This window comes from Mauremys reevesii, linkage group 16 (assembly GCF_016161935.1).
Source record: "Mauremys reevesii isolate NIE-2019 linkage group 16, ASM1616193v1, whole genome shotgun sequence".
Lineage (NCBI taxonomy): Eukaryota > Metazoa > Chordata > Testudines > Geoemydidae > Mauremys > Mauremys reevesii.
In genome coordinates, this window is record NC_052638.1 from 15,882,624 (window position 1) to 15,898,624 (window position 16,001).

A 16,001-nucleotide genomic window follows, 5' to 3' on the forward strand; every position below is an offset into this window, starting at 1 on the left:
TTCTTGCTACTGGGTTCTCAGTAAAATTTTAGGATTTGATCCAATGAAGTTGGCTACTGATGTTGATGGCAGTTCAATGTGTATTTTATCACGGAGTGTTTCTTGCATCCCAGGCTTGTAGAAAACACTTAGGGTGACCAGACAGCAAGTATGAAAAATCGGGACAGGGGGTGGGGGGTAATAGGAGCCTATATAAGAAAAAGACCCAAAAATCGGGACTGTCCCTATATAATCGGGACATCTGGTCACCCTAAGAACATTACACAAGCAGCAAGCGTAGTAGCTAGAGAACAGGAGGTACACTTTACTGTTCTAGGGCAACATCTCTGGCCAATCTGGAACAGGCATTATGAGAATGAAGGAAAACACCAGTCAGTTCTCCTCAGTTAAATAAAGGTCACAATAAATCAGAATATAAGCCTTCATTGAGAGAGTCATCACTCTGATAGACACCAAAACCAAAAAAAGATGAATACTGAAATATATTGCCAGGGGGCGAGAAGGGGCATGGGAGTGATGGTGACAACACCACAAACACACCCCCTCGCTCCCCAAAATAAAAAAAAGTTTGCATGAACTCTGCAACCAAATTTAAAAAATAGAAGAAAATATAAATAAAACAAACTCAAAAGCAAAACTAGTTACATGTTTATGTATTCATCCTATTAGCCATTTAATTTTCTGTAATTTCAATATTGCAGCTTTTAACTACTTTGAATTCAATTAACATAATACAAAGAACTTGAAAAAATTATCCAGCACTTATAAGGCTTTGTGACAAACCAAAAATTTACTACTACTTTTGTGGCTGATAATAGCACTCTAGATGGGGATCTCTCTTTGTCCAAGGCTTAAAATGTTACTCCTTGACTTTCCAGTGGTCAGAGAGAAAGATTTCTCTAGCAAATGTGCAAGGGAGAGGGGATGTATTTAGAACTTATGATTTATTTGAAAAATACCTTTCCAGCTCTTAAAGTTGCAAAAATAATCTTCCAAATTTAACTGAATATAAACTGAAGCAGCGTTGTCTTCTTGAGTCTGCAAAAAGACAGCTCCAGGTTATCTGCAGGTGCTAATAGCTTTGCCAAGCAGAAGCAGTGTGAAATTAACAAGGCTCTAGTCAGTTCCCCTGCTGCTATTCAAGATCCTGTGAACAGCAATGAAATTGTCAAGAATCATGACAATTTCATACTGCTGCAGCTGCTTGGGAAAGCCTTTAGCAGCAGCAGACACAGCGAGAGTAACTATTCACAGGGCAGAACAAAGTTGAGGGTGGAGTGAAGACTTCCTTTCCTATGATCCACCTCACAGCCTTCAGAAGAGAGGCAGTGAACATCAGCCCTCTGAAGTGGCCAAGAAGCTCTGGCATGCTGTCCCTGAGCTACTAGACTTTACGTCAATTATGACATAAATTACGTTTATGACACCAGACTCCTAGGCAAAGAGCTCTCCCTTGTTGTTTACAAACAGCTCTCAACTCAGACTGTACAAACTCACCACACTAAACATCTTACAAGATACCAAACTAACGCAAGAGCAACCAACTTCCTGAATACAGTCTAGGGACCAGAACTGTGATACAAATCTCTTCCTTCCCAGTAGCACTGTGTTGGCAGCGAGCCTCACCAAGACGCTGCCCCTTGACCACACTAGCGGTAGGTATCTGTGGGTATTTTTTGGTTTGTTTTGTTTTTCTCTATGACACAGCAATCCCTAAGGAAAGAGCTCCCCCTCGTTGTTTGCAAACAGCTCTCAAGTCAGACTGGACTCACCACACCAAACACATCTGAAAAGATGTTTATCCATAAAGAGTAACATGTAAGACATCTACAGAAAGCTCATAATTTGTCGAGACTCAATCATTGTGAGATGTATGTACAATAATGTATTTATATTGAACCTATGCTTTATGGACTTGGGGTAAAAATTGATCATCGGGGATAGTATACATCAGTGGTGGCCCATTCAGGCAGGAGAGTTCTCATACTGTCTTGTCTAGCTGGGGATGCAATGCAAGGCTCAATTGCTGAGCCTTGCTCAATCCCAAATCTTTCAATGGAAAACCACCAAACAATCCAAAACCCTTGAATAAAAAAAAAAAAAAAAGGAATATTACAGGACTGGTTTCCATTCATAGATAGGGCAAACCCCTATGACTATTTCAATATAATAGAAGGAGAAAGACCCTCTGTATCCTTTCACTGGAGACGACATCTCAAAGAGCAATGTCCTCTCAAGAAAAATGGGATCTTGGTTGCCAAGAAGCCAGCCAGGTCTGGAACAGACTGAACTTGGGGGTGGGGATCAGGAGGAAGAAACCTACTTTATTAGATAGAAAAGATAAGTATTAGTAAGAGTAGACCCAGGTAAAGAATTTTATTGTTTTGTATTATAAACCATTTGCTGGGTGCTGCACTCACTGCGAGCTGGAGAGCTAGGCTCTGTAGAGTCCAGCAGCCCCTAAAAGCCACCAGCACCTGTGCAAACCCAATTTTGCAGGGAAACATGAAGTTCTGCACAGAACATTAATTCTGCACAAATTCTGCACTGTGCAGAATTCCCCAGGAGTAACTGGAAGGCATTCTGAAACAAGAACAGTAAGAACTACTCTAAGGCCCAAATCCTAGCCCCAGCACAGTCTAAACTGGGGAGTTCATCTGGACTTGGGGATGGAGGAATTTCCCACTATGATGGAAGAGGAAATATTCAATGGTCACTACTCCAAATTCATAGCTTGAATAGTCTCCACACTGTTTGTGTCCCCACTATGGGGAGAACAGCAGCTAGTGGAATTATGTAGCAATGAATCCCCTACCCAAACCTACACTGCACAGCAACACAGACACAGCCCCATAATGAGATGGGTTTGCCACAGTGAGTGTGCATTTCCCGGAACTTGCTCCCCAAATTCTGCCCTACCTGCTCCAGAAACAGAACCACACTAATTATATTATAAAAGCCTCTTCCATGTCATTTAGAGACAGTCAGGACTTGCACTTGAGACATATGAGCTGCTGCCATTTATCTAAGGCTGTTGCTACACTAGACAGCTTAAGTGACAAAGCTGCATCGCTGCAGCTGTGCTGCTCAATCTCTCTCCTGTAGCTGCTCAAAGCCAACTAGAGAGCTCTGCCGTCGACTTAATTAATCCACCTCCGATGAGTGATGGTAGCTCTCCTGCCACAGCGCTGTCCACACCACACTTATGTCATTCAGGGTGTGAATCACTTATACCAACATAAGTGGTAGACATAGCCTCAGTGTGGTGTAATTCCAAAGTCTGCATGTGTGTAAATTCAAGACTTCATATATCCATCTCCTGACTAACCAACAACCTACATGCACTTCAAGTGCTGGTAATGAGCCTTCTGGCTACTGACCTAGTGAATTGTGTGTCAATGGCTTCATTGTGTAAACCTCCCCCTACTAAGTACCCAAAATGAATCTTCACTTATGGATTAACATGTCTAAATAACAACCTTATTATAATCCTATCCACTCTAGAGGAAAGGAGACTATGGGGTTACATATTTGCTTCTCAATGTTTTATATAATTCCTTCCAACAGTAGTGGAAGTATGTGCATCTTTGAGAAGATACTATTAGGGAATTTTATGCATGAGAATGTACCAAAACATTTTTTTTACATTACAATCACCAGAATAATCATCTCTTTATAATCTAGTACTGGTGAAGACACTAAAAATCTGTGGGGTCAACCAAAATATGTAACCAAGTGTGGCTTTTTTTTTTTTTTTTTTTAAATATTCCCAAGTATTAGTATTACACGTGATATGATTCAGGGGACTTTACAGTTGCAGTTCCAATAGTAGATTTTCTTAAGGGAATATATATTTAGATAATATGAATTGTAAAATTTTATTCAGAAATTAAATTCTGAAGAATTTGTAATCTAAAGTTAAGTGGCTTTTGAAGTCTGCTAAAATAGAAACAGTTGATGGTTTTAATCAATCAAACATTTTGATTTACAACTAAATATAGTCTTTACACTCAATTTGGTACCTTCTTTTTGTTAACTAGGCAGATACACTATATCTACACATTTATTTAGGCAATTATATATATATAGCTTAACATATGTAGGCCCTTCCCATATGGGGACCTCTGAACCTGACCAGGCTTGTTCTGATTAGTCCTCTTTGCACTGTGTATTACCTCCAAAGGAGTACAAAACTTCCAGTTCAATCAGAAGGGCTATGCACTGAAAGGACTATACATCCCATGATGTAGTATTTGGCACTCTCTGGGACATTTTGACCTTGGCTCTGTGATCCTGTATCTGGGCCGAAGTTGAAAGTCAGGAGATCCTACTGGTAGCCTGGAGGGATGGCTAAAGGAAGCTGGAGGGGCAAGAAAGCTGATAAAGATGAAGTGACTGAAAAAGAGGAGCTGGAGGTTCATGAGAAGGGGAGGCTAGGCCTGGAGCCAGCGGTGCTACTTCACCAAGTTTAGAGGTCCGGCGGGATAGGATCTAGTTGTCAGTGTTTAGATCAAGAGATTTGGGAGACTAGGCTGCGCAGACGTTCCAGCTGAGACTACACAACTAGTATTAAGGCCACGCTGCACCTGCATGCCTGCTAGCATCGAGCTCTAGCACATTTATTCCTTCTCAGCAGCTGAGCCAGGAAGTGATCATACCGGCAGATCCTGAACTGTGCAACCCAGGCAACTGTGGAAAGTACGAGCACCCCAGAGATTATCCTTGTTTAGGGAGACCTTGGTGATCTGATGTGAAAGTTCTTGTGCTAGGGAAAGTACCTCTTTCCAGGGCACCGGAGGTAAAGAGCAAGGAGCTTATAAGAAAAGCAACTGGTGATAGAGATGGTGGCTGTTTTATAACTTGATGATTACCAGCTACCACTGTGTCAATTTTAACCTGCTCTAAACAAAAATGTCTCACCCCAGTTACCTGGACTCTCTCTGCTATGGCAGAAACTCCTAGTGCTTTCCATTGAACTCCCATTCATCAAGTATGCCATCGCAAGGAAGTACCTGGGATTTTAAAATTAAAGGGGAGTGCACACTGCAGGAGGGGATGAGTTTGTATAATATTAATGGTGAATATTCTTGTGTAAGTTTAAGTTTCGTTTTTACATAAAGCACTACGTCCTACAGCACAGGCATAAGTTTACTTTAATGTTTGTAAGTTGCCACCATTAGCTGAACCTATTGAAATGCCACCTTATTGATTTGTTGCAGTCATTACAGTAGGTATTCTATTTTAGTCTATTGCATTGTCATTGTAGTTCGCTAAATTACTTCAAAGTAAAGTTGTTCCTTGCTTCAACTTGAGTGTTTAGTGCTTCTCTAGAGCAATCATATAAAGTTGCCCTTATCTGCTAGGGCTGCTGAACGATTTAGGCCAGAATTGTTCCTGGAAGTTACCAAGATATCCTAACAGAGGTATATAGTGCTTATCCCTGTAGAGGCACCACAAACTGTCATTCTTCTAAAGAGCAGAGAGCTGCTGTGAATGGGTGGATAGAAAATTCTCACCTAACCAAGACCACTGTTAGGACGTTCACAGGATTTCCATTATCTTCAAGAATATTAGGCACCCAGGCAAGAGGTGAGCACTTGCCTGACTAGAGAGAAGACTTGTGTTACACATACATTTATTCAGATTCTTAATTTTTACTTCTTAAATTACGTTAGAAAATAGTGAATGACATTTCTTATTTACTAGATGATACTGTTTTACATGTGATTTGTGTCAAACTACAACTGGGTAAAAATTGGAATACAATTAAAATGCACAATAACAGCATTTAATTTTTTTTATTGGTTAAATAAAACTACTTAAATATTTTGGATACTTTTTTCTTATGTAAGTTTATCAAACAGGTTTTGCATTTAAAACTAACTGATTTATTAAACAAAGGAAGTATTATCTGTAATTAGTGAATTGCAGATTGTTTCTGGTCACCATGTCCTTCGAGATTTTAGGACAAGTATATATCTCAGTTTTTATTCACTGATTGGAAGAGGAAAATAAGCGTTCCTGTTTTTTCAATTCCCGATAGGTTTCTCAACTTTGAATGAACTAGTCATTGACCTGAACTAGCTGAATAAACTGAAAAGAAAATCCCTCTCTGCAGTTGCAAAAGAACCTGCTGTGGTCAAAAGCTGGTTTACTACCTCACTGAACTGGTAGAAGTTACTGGCTAAACACCTGGAACCAGAGTTGGTTTGACATATAGATTATGGTAAATTTACATGGAATATAGGTTAATTTAATTTTAAATGGGCTTATTTCTAAAAAGAAAAATGTATTTAAATTTAAAAAAATCTGATTCTAATAAAAATCAACTTAAATAATTTTTATCTTCTCTGATATAAGTCATGATCCTATGACATGAAAATGCAAGTCACCATCCCCTATACATAACAATTGGGCTTACGGTGGCTGAAATTATTTCTATTCCTCTTCCTATGTTCATCTTTATATTCAATCCACTGAATAAATAAATCAAAAAACAACAACAAAACAAGCAATGGTATCAACCTGGATAGGCAAGGCAAACAAATGCCATATTTCTAAGCCAACCTTTGATAGCCATAAGTTCCTTGGCTCTAAAGTACAATAGGACTTATACAAAGAGAGAACTTGAATTTTCAAGTATGAAATCTCCTAAATTGCTGTTTCAGCTCTCAAGATATTATTGTGCGCTGACATACTGTGCTGCTTGATTTTTATCCAATAGTTTGCTTATAGTCTTCTTGACAAAAATGCAATTTAACTGTATCATAAACAAAGGAGCAGTAAAGTATAAAGCGCCAACATTTCTCCAGTACGTTATTTTGACTAAGTGGCTAAAATATCAGCATCACTTAGTAGCACTACATTTTAATATCCTTGTTCTTCAGCTCATTCTCAGTAGATTCCAACTTTGCTTTCTGCCCTTTATTTCTCTCTATCTTTCCTGCACATTGGAGACTCACTAATTTGCACCAATGTCTTAGAGAACCATGGAAATTTACTAAATTTTGTATATTAGTGTGAACACACACACAAAACACGGTAATAAATTGCACATTGTCCTTTGCTCACTTATGACAAGTGCAATTTAGTTTATTGTAATATTTCAATGGCTGACTAATTTTTAAAATAAATGAAGCAATAAAAGATATCACCATATTGTTCCGATATTAAATTATTGCAGAGAAGTACGGAGACTGCCTTTTCTATGTGCAAATTCAGCCCGCATACTATGATAGCTCTTTGTAATTAAATTGTGCCCCTCCAGAAACACTTGTGTTGGCCATCGTCTTTTCTATTTCAGAAAGTCTTGTACCCACACACTCAGACCTGGGACTATACACAACCTTTATTCGTTGCTAATGAGAGTTCTGTGTGTGGTTAATATTTGTATTTCTCCAGAGCTTGTCTAAGGACTCGGGGCAAATTACAAAAATTAATTTATAATACTGCAGTGGTAGTACACAGTTCTAAATGTGTCAGTTCCAGCTACTACTGCTTCAAATGTCAACATTCTAGGGCCCTAATCCTGAAAAAAAAAAAATAACGGAGATGCCTAACTTTAATTGTATTAACTCAACCGGACTACTTATGTGCCCAAAGTGAAGTACATGCATGTCTCTGCAATACGAGGGCCTAAGTTAGGCCCCTAAGATTTCTTTAAAGTAATATTTCCTACCAACCTCAAACAAAAGAAGTCTGCCTCTAAAGGCTGAGTTGTTGTAGTCATGTTACTCCCAGGATATAAGAAACACAAGGTGGGTGAGGTAACAGCTTTTCTTGGACCAACTTCTGTTGGTGAAAGAGACAAGCTGTCGAGATTACACAGAGCTCTTTCCCAGGTCTGACCTGAAGAAGAGCTAGGTGCAAGTTCCAAAGCCCGAGGAAGAGCTCTGTGTAAGCTCGACAGCTTGTCTCTTTCACCAACAGAAGTTGGTCCCATAAAAGATTTTACCTCACCCACCTTGTTTCTCTAAAGACAAAGATTAATTCAGAAGGCCAAAGTGGAAAGGAACAAGCTCTGTTACCTTTAAGTGTTTGAGTCAAAAGGAAGCCAAGTATTAGCACTTACTTCCAGAACCACAGAGATGAAGAAGAAAAACAAAGGCCCAAACAGAACACAGGGCCTCTGTTTGCCTCCAACCCTGGAACACTAGCAACACCCTAAATGTTAACCAATTATAAATTCTTACAACTATGACCCAAAACAAAGAAGAAATCAGATTTCAAATAGAATGCAAAATGTAATGAATAAAGGACACTCTGCTTTAACAATGAAGGAAGGAAGGAAGGAAGGAAGAGCAAGGAAGACAGTCCCACTGAAAGAGCTGATTAATTTCTAAATAATTTTAAATGGACAGGCTGCAAGAACAAGTATTGAATGGATACAATCCTACTTGGAAACAGCCCCATATTAAGCAGAAAAGAACCCCCCGCCCTTCTCCCAGGTCTCCAGCTTCGCTACTGGGACAGTTCCCTGTCATTCATGCTTTTGGCTGCCACTGCTGTGGCTAACAGAGGTGGCCTTTAATCCCATTCTTCATTGTTCCACCTGCTAGTGTTCTCACTCCATTTTGGGCGCTTAGCTTTAGGGTGATCATGGAATAGTAGAACGCAGCCGGATTCACTCTCATCCAACCCACCCACTCACAAAGTACCACTTCAGCACCCCCACTGGAAGACATTCCAAGTGTGGAATAGGGAACTTAAGGAAGGGAAGAGAAAGGGAAACAGACCTATTACTGGCTTCCACTCATATGGGAAGCAAGTAGCAACGCACATGGGACACACACCTTTGTCCCCCCAACAGGATTGGGTAGAGAGTTGGAGACCCACGTAGATGGGTACGAAATTACGAGTTTGAGAGGTTTACAGGGCATGTTGTCAGTTGTCTGCCAACCTGGATGATTTCTCACGACCCTTGGTGTTTTAGCCATCACTGATTTAATACACAAAGGTTTTTTTGGTGGGAGAGAGGGAGGAAAGCATGTTATTTTAAACAATGTTGACCATAGCTACTAGTATTTTAAAAATATTGTCAGGATTATTGGGAAAACTCCACAAGAGTCCTAAGGATTTGTACATTGTCAGCTGCCGGGCACATTATGTATATATTCTGGTGAATCACAGCATAATGGAACTTGAATATCTAAATTTTGGGCATAAAAAGGCTACCCATCCCTGAACAGGATTTCTTGTGTGCACTTGTGTTATTGGGCTTCTTGGTAGGAAAAGGGAGAGTAGCATTGAGGGGGTGGGGGGTGAGGAGAAAGCCGATCCTCTGCATTCAGTGGAGGTGAATAAATACAAACTAGCTTATATTTTTCATCTGCAGACCTCAAAGCATTTTAACAAAGGAGGTACGCCCCACTACTCTTATTTTACAAATAGGGAAACTGAGGCATCCAGCAGTTAAGTGACTTGCTCAAGATCTCAAAGCAGGCCAGTAGCAAAACTCGGAATATAACCCACCTCTCATGAGTCCCAATCTAGTGCTCTATCAACTAGGCCAATGTTTTCCAATATTTTCCTTAAGAGCAGTGGTAAGGGGAGAACCAGCAGAGTTCCCCCCTCCCTGACAGAATACCAGGTTTCGCCTAATACCCCACTTCTCGACATCAGAGAGGCAACAGGACTTTTACTCTCTCCCCTCCACTGGAGTTCCCCCATTTTCTCTGGTTACTAAAATCCTCCTATTCCTTTCTCCTTCATTTCTGTACTCTTCTACGATAAAGGTCATAGGTAATGAGCGTAAAGGAGGATTTCTGTATTAAGGCTAGGGTGACCAGATGTCCCGTTTTTAAAGGGACAGCCCCATTTTCTGGGACTTTTTTTTTTTTTTTTTAATATAGATGCCTATTATCCCCCACCCCCTGTTCCTTTTTTCCCCCACAGTTGCTATCTGGCAACCCTAATTGAGGCCGTTGAGGAAAAAAACCCACCAAAACACAAAACAACTCCCCCACCACCACCGAAACTGAACACAACAAATAAACCCCGCTACTCCCTTTACTTCACTCTACATCCCAACCAAACAGCCTGTGCTTCCTAGTGTCAACACATACGGACTCTAAGTGATGGCCTGGCCCACAGTCATGGAAGGGACTAAACTACACTACCTACTCTGTTCTCCCTTTCGTGTTGGCCCCCTACTGTCTGTTCTCTCCAACTGCTATGGAAGGGGGAGCAAATTCTGCTGCTGTAGCAATGCATGCAAGGGTAAGTACCTCCATGCAGTGCAGAATCAGCAAAAGCTTGCCTTGCTCTGCCGCCGCATCTCCCCTCTGCAACTGTGTGTGTGCACGTGCATGCAAAGAACAACTGGGACAGGCCTGTAGAAGTGATACTACTGACACAGGCAGTACCTTAAATGCTACCTTAAATGCACTCAGTCACCGCTGTCGATTTTACTGACAAAAATAAGATTTTATTTCTTTTTTTTTTTTACTTACAATATGGCTGCAGGACACCAGAGCTGAGAGTGAGAGCTAAATTCTGTTTGATGAACTACTTTGTGAACAATATTGTTTAACAACTTCTACCTATCAAATTCCATTGAAGGCAACTGGATTGCCCATGAATCATTACAACATAATTGGGAAAAAATTTAGGGCACGTGATGACACTTTGAGAATCAAAGAACTTAGCTTGACATTCAGATATCAGGCTAAGTTTGCATGATCTACAGTTATAAAAACAGCCACATCCATCTGACTTGGAAAACACAGACACAAACAGAACTGATAATGTATTTTTAAAAAAAAGTTTTGGAAGATGGAATCATTCTTTAAAGTGAATCAGTTATTTAGGACTGCAAAATATCCAAGAACAGTGTGATACAGCTGAAGCAGTCTCACCCAAAACTGGACAGTATGCATGCCTGAATGTTAATATCCATTGTTGTTTCTCACAAGTGTTTGTACAACTTGTGTCAGAGAATAACAAATGTTAAGAATATAGGGTTTGGTGGATTCCCCCCCCGCCAACAGAAGACAGCTATCATGAAAGCTACCTATGTTGAAGCCTTTATAATGAATAAATGCTTATCAAGAATAACCTTACATTCAACAAAATGTTGAAATGAGTTCCAAATGAGATTGTGGATGACTGGTCAGTTTGTAACTCTGAGGTTCTACTGTATTCCTTAACACCAATGGTCACAGCCAGAATTCACGATTTGAATTTCAGCAATCTTGGATAACAAGAGAGCAGATTACTACCTTCATGAACACATAACATAGCCTTTCTACATAATAAACTGGGAAGGAAAAGCAAATGAGTTTAAAACAAAACTTTTATTTACCCCATGTTTCAAACAAATATTAAATAGGTACTACACTTAAAAGCAGCTTGCACAGAACACTGCTTTTTCCATTTAAAATTAACAGGAAAAACTTGTTCCACTTCATTTCATTCAAACTTGTGCCTCTTTTCCAAGATGACGACAGTCTGCCAGGAACTGAACTGAAAGCCATCCATAAGCAGAGGTAATGAAATTTCCATGGGTACTGAATAATTTTAAGCATTTTAAAAATATTTCTATCAAACCTACCTTTCCATAGGACACTAGAATTTTCTTATTTGTAACAAATATACCCCAAGGAACATGAGAGATTCCCCCACTCCCTGTCCACCACTTTCCTACCAGAGAGCATGGTGTGTGGGAGGTGGGCCAGAGGCCTAAGGAAGAGAATTGAGGATCATTAAAATCCAGCAAAAAGGGACTGGTCTGGAACTAGAGGTGGCAGCAGTAGGGATGAGAGTCAATACAGGAGGGGATTACACAAAGATCTCTTGTAAAGCCTCATGAAGGTTTGAGACCTCTGGACTGCAGGAAAAGCCCATGGAAGTAGGAGGCATCCAAGGACTTCAGGAACAATAACAGGTATCAAAGGAAGTATGGTGAAGGACTCAAAGTGGATTCAGGGGAGGGATCAACAGAAATGTGTTCGGGAGGCATGTCTTGGAAGCAAAGGGAGAAGGGCTTAGGATAAATTAATCTCCATGCTGCATTAATAAGGCAATCTGAATTGCATCAGGCTGATAACGTAAGAAGCAAGACCAGAGTCAGTGCTTTCATCATGTTGGCTGTGGAGTCCTATGGGTCAACACGTATTGTTACCAACAGGTGGCAAGATGACAGAATAGCTAACGAGTCAGCAGTAGATTGCCAATTAGGTTTTAGGCAGAGCAAAAAGTACATGGACATATATGCCTCTGCCTTCTATAAGCATGCTATAAGCAAGGTTCAACTATGGTTTCTGAAACTGTTCTAAGTTTAGTTTAAGCGTGTCTACATTTGTAGTTAACCCATTTTCAGCACGAGTGAGCAGCACATGTTGCCAACACCCATATCTGTAACATATAAGTTCCCTAGTGTAGACAAGATTTCACAGTAGAAAACTAAATACGTTTTACTGAATTTGTAGGGAAATGACTGGTTAGTTGATTTATTTCCAGAGAGAAAAAGGAAATCTACATTAGAACCCCACTCTCATGAAATGGATGTTATGAAATAGGGTGTTTTCCAAGGGTATACTTATTAGAATGAAAAATAGATTAAAACCAGTTCTGATTTTATTACTGTAAAAAGCACTTTAGAAATACACATTTTAACTCTCTGGGTATGTCTACACAACAAGTAGAGTCTGTGTGGTATAGACACCCACAGATGGCAGGGCTCAGGACTGTTTCATTGCTGTGTATATTTCTGGGCGTGGGCTACAGCCCAAGCTCTGGGACTCCTGTGGAAGGCTACACAGCAATGAAACAGCCCCACAGCCCAAGCCCAAGATAGCTGGCACAGGCCAGGTGCTACGTAGACATACCGTCTATCTCTCTTCTCCCTCATTATCACTTAATTTTCCTATTCATTTTTTGAGCAAATTAAGTGAGACACAGATTTGTCCGATCACCACCACATCTCTACAATCAGCTGCTTAAGTAAAATGTAGAGTAAATGGATAATTTTTACTCTAGTCTGAAATATGGGATTTGCTACAATTAATCCTGGATTGGAGCCAAGAAAGCATTGCTAGACCATGGGACCACTGAATCGTAAAGTCTAATCTCTCTGAACCATTAGAATTACAAAAGTATTGTTGGATATTGCTAGAAAAATGGCATTTCCCAGCATACCAACAGCATGCATCATTTATTTCAAATCACGACAGGTCATGACATCTCAGATATTAAAATCACATTCTGATTATCTTGCATCCCTCCCACAACCAGAAAATTAATTCTAAAATATTTTACTGTGATTGTTAAGATATAAAGGTAACTAACCTTTCTTTAGAGGATCTAGTAACTGGAGTTCTTTGAGATGTGTGGTCCTTTTGGGTATTCACTGGGGGTGCACATACACTCTGTTTTTAGGGGACCAGAAACTTTACAGTAGCAGTGTCTGTTGGTCCACACCTTTGCCCTTCGCCTCCTTGTGCTTTCAACTGAAGGCAGACGGCATAACAGGCAGTGCAGACCTACCGCCTCTCCAGTTCCTACTCTACTGCAAATCCAAGAGGATCCAAGCATAAGGCAAGGAAGGCAGGACACAAATACCCATAGAGACCACATATCTCTAAGAACTTCAGTTACTATAAAGGTAAGTAACTTTCCTTTGAGTGCTGGTCCCCAAGGGTATTCACTGTGGGTGACTCCCAAGCAGTGTTAATTGAGCAGGTGGGTGCAAGGACGTGCTCTGCACCACAGCTTGCACACCACTGCATCCCCAGCCGTGGCTTGAATCAAGGCATAGCGCCTAGTTGATGTGTGAATAGAACCCTAAGCAGCCTCTCTACAGATCTACGAGAGTGGGATTCCTTGCAGGGAAGCCACCAAGGCAGCTTGGGCGCTGACAGATTGAGGAGGAAAGGCTTCCATAAACTCAAAGCCAAAAAGGACACAACTGGAAATCCATTTCAAGAGTCTTTGGGAAGATATTTTCTGTGCCTTCATTCTCTCAGCAATGGAGTCAAACAACTTTGGAGATCATCTAAAGCAGTGGTTCTCTAAGCTGGTTCGCCACTTGTTCAGGGAAAGCCCCTGGTGGGCTGGGCTGTTTACCTGCCGCATCTGCAGGTTTGGCCGATCGTGGCTTCAGGCCAATGGGGGCTGCGGGAAAGGTGGCCAGCACGTCCCTCAGCCCGCGTCGCTTCCCGCAGCCCCTATTGGCCTGCAGCAGCAAACCTCGGCTGGTGGGCGCTACAATCGGCCAAACCTGCGGACGCGGCAGGTAAACAAACTTGATCTCTTCCCTGCAAAATGAGGCATACCTTGCTTCCTACTGTTTGTTTATATAATAAACAGTGGTCATGTTGTCTAACTTGACTTGGATCAAATGAAGGACAAGAACCTCCGGCATGTTTCATGAGTTAACTGAAGTTTGAGTAGGTTGATGTGGAATGTGAACTCTTGCAGAGTCCAGGTGGCTCTGCAGGTGCGCATCCCAGCCCAGGAGACAGAGATCTGTAACGAGTGTCTTTGTGGAAGGGTCAGGAATAAAGGGAACCCTTACACAAACCTTGTCCCTGTTCTCCCACCAGATAAGTGACATGAGGACACTGTGAGAACGTGAAACTTTTGTTCAGGGAGTCTCTGCTCTGAGCGCATACCTTCCTCAGCCAAGCTTAGAGATCGTAAGGGTGGAGTCTTACAAAGGGGTCACACAGTCATATGTGGCCATGTGACATAGCAAAAACAAGCAGGATCAGACTGTCGACTGAGGATTGAAATGAAGTCAAATATGAGATCTCATCACAAGGAATCTTCACTAATTAGGCTCTGGCTGCACTCATGTCTACACTGGCTCCAATAAACTCTATAGATGTTGCAGGTGTAAATTCTAGTCTATCCTAGTGAGGGGAAACTGTTTACCTGAAGTCCCAAGGAGCGGCACTGGTCTAGTAAGGAGGGGATTGCTACCTATACCTCGCTGGAGAGGAGCGGGGAGGCCAGCGCTACCACCTCATCCAGAACTGAAGATGGCTTTGTTGGCAGATCCAGCGGTACTGACCATTTCTGCTCTCAGGAGGCTGAGGCTCCTCTCTTGGAGGCAATTTCTGTCTGAAGCGGTGATCCAGGTTTCTTAGTCTGGGGCTCGAGAGTATGGATTTCAAGAACTCCAGAATGGCCAGTGGGATCACACTGTATGGAAGTGGGCCCCGAGGGCAGGGGAATACCAGTGGTCTCTAGCTCCACAGTATGGACCCAGGGACACAAGGTGTCCAGGAGACTCTGGAAGCACTGTCCACATTAATGTTCCTTCTCAAGACCATGGGGACCTTCCGCTCATCCACAGAGTAAGAGTTACCTGACTATATAGGCAGAACCATCAGTATGGTTTGTCTTGAGGTAGTGTGGCCAAAGGCGTGCCTTGGCGAATAGTGTTCCAATGATCCTGGGGCATCCACACTCTGGCTAGTGGTCAGTCCTGGTGAATGATATACAAATGGCATAATGACGTGTCACTAGAACCTGGCCTAACAGGATCATTGACTCCGGAGCAGTGTAGATCATCAGGTTCCTGAGAAGGGTGTAATGAGGTCTGGCTGAAGGAGAGCTAACAGGAGTCTTCAGGTAGTCTGCTGGTGCAGGCTTATACCACCAGTGGGGAAGGTGAATGCGTCTTCTTGTCCCTTTGCACCTTTGTGGACATTTTCAGAGCACTGGAATCTCCCAGTATCATCTTTGTCAGTCCAAGTTCCCCATTGAGCTACAGAGGCACCTGCTTCGGGGCATGGAGTCTCACCCAGTACCAAGGGAGTTGGCAAGGCAGTCCTTTTCTTTCAGGATGTAAGAAGTGACTGTTGTCTCTCCTTATGAGGGTGTCTCTCTCCCGAGGATGTTTCACCATCTCTTCGTGTTTTCTTTTCATGGAGTCCTTGGTTCTTAGGGTCCCAAGCTCAAAGGTGCTGTGTTGGAAGAGCACTGCCCAAAGGCTCCAGCTAACAAAAAAGAGCAGGAGGGTTCCAGATCAGACCAGGGCTTCATGGAGATCTCCA

The 16,001-nt window shown here is 41.7% G+C and overlaps 1 protein-coding gene across 16 annotated transcripts in view; it reads right to left on the reverse strand.

The window, feature by feature from the left end:
• The window catches only part of CHD9 (chromodomain helicase DNA binding protein 9), a 192,107-nt gene that overhangs the window by 126,528 nt on the left and 49,578 nt on the right, over window positions 1–16,001 (reverse strand). The window contains exon 1 of one of the 16 annotated variants that reach the window (XM_039502915.1): window positions 960–1,046. The exons of the other annotated variants lie outside the window; for them this stretch is intronic. The gene's annotated coding sequence lies outside the window, so the exon portion shown is untranslated. Of the gene's footprint in view, window positions 1–959; window positions 1,047–16,001 lie in introns of those variants that run through there. 16 annotated transcript variants of the gene reach the window in all.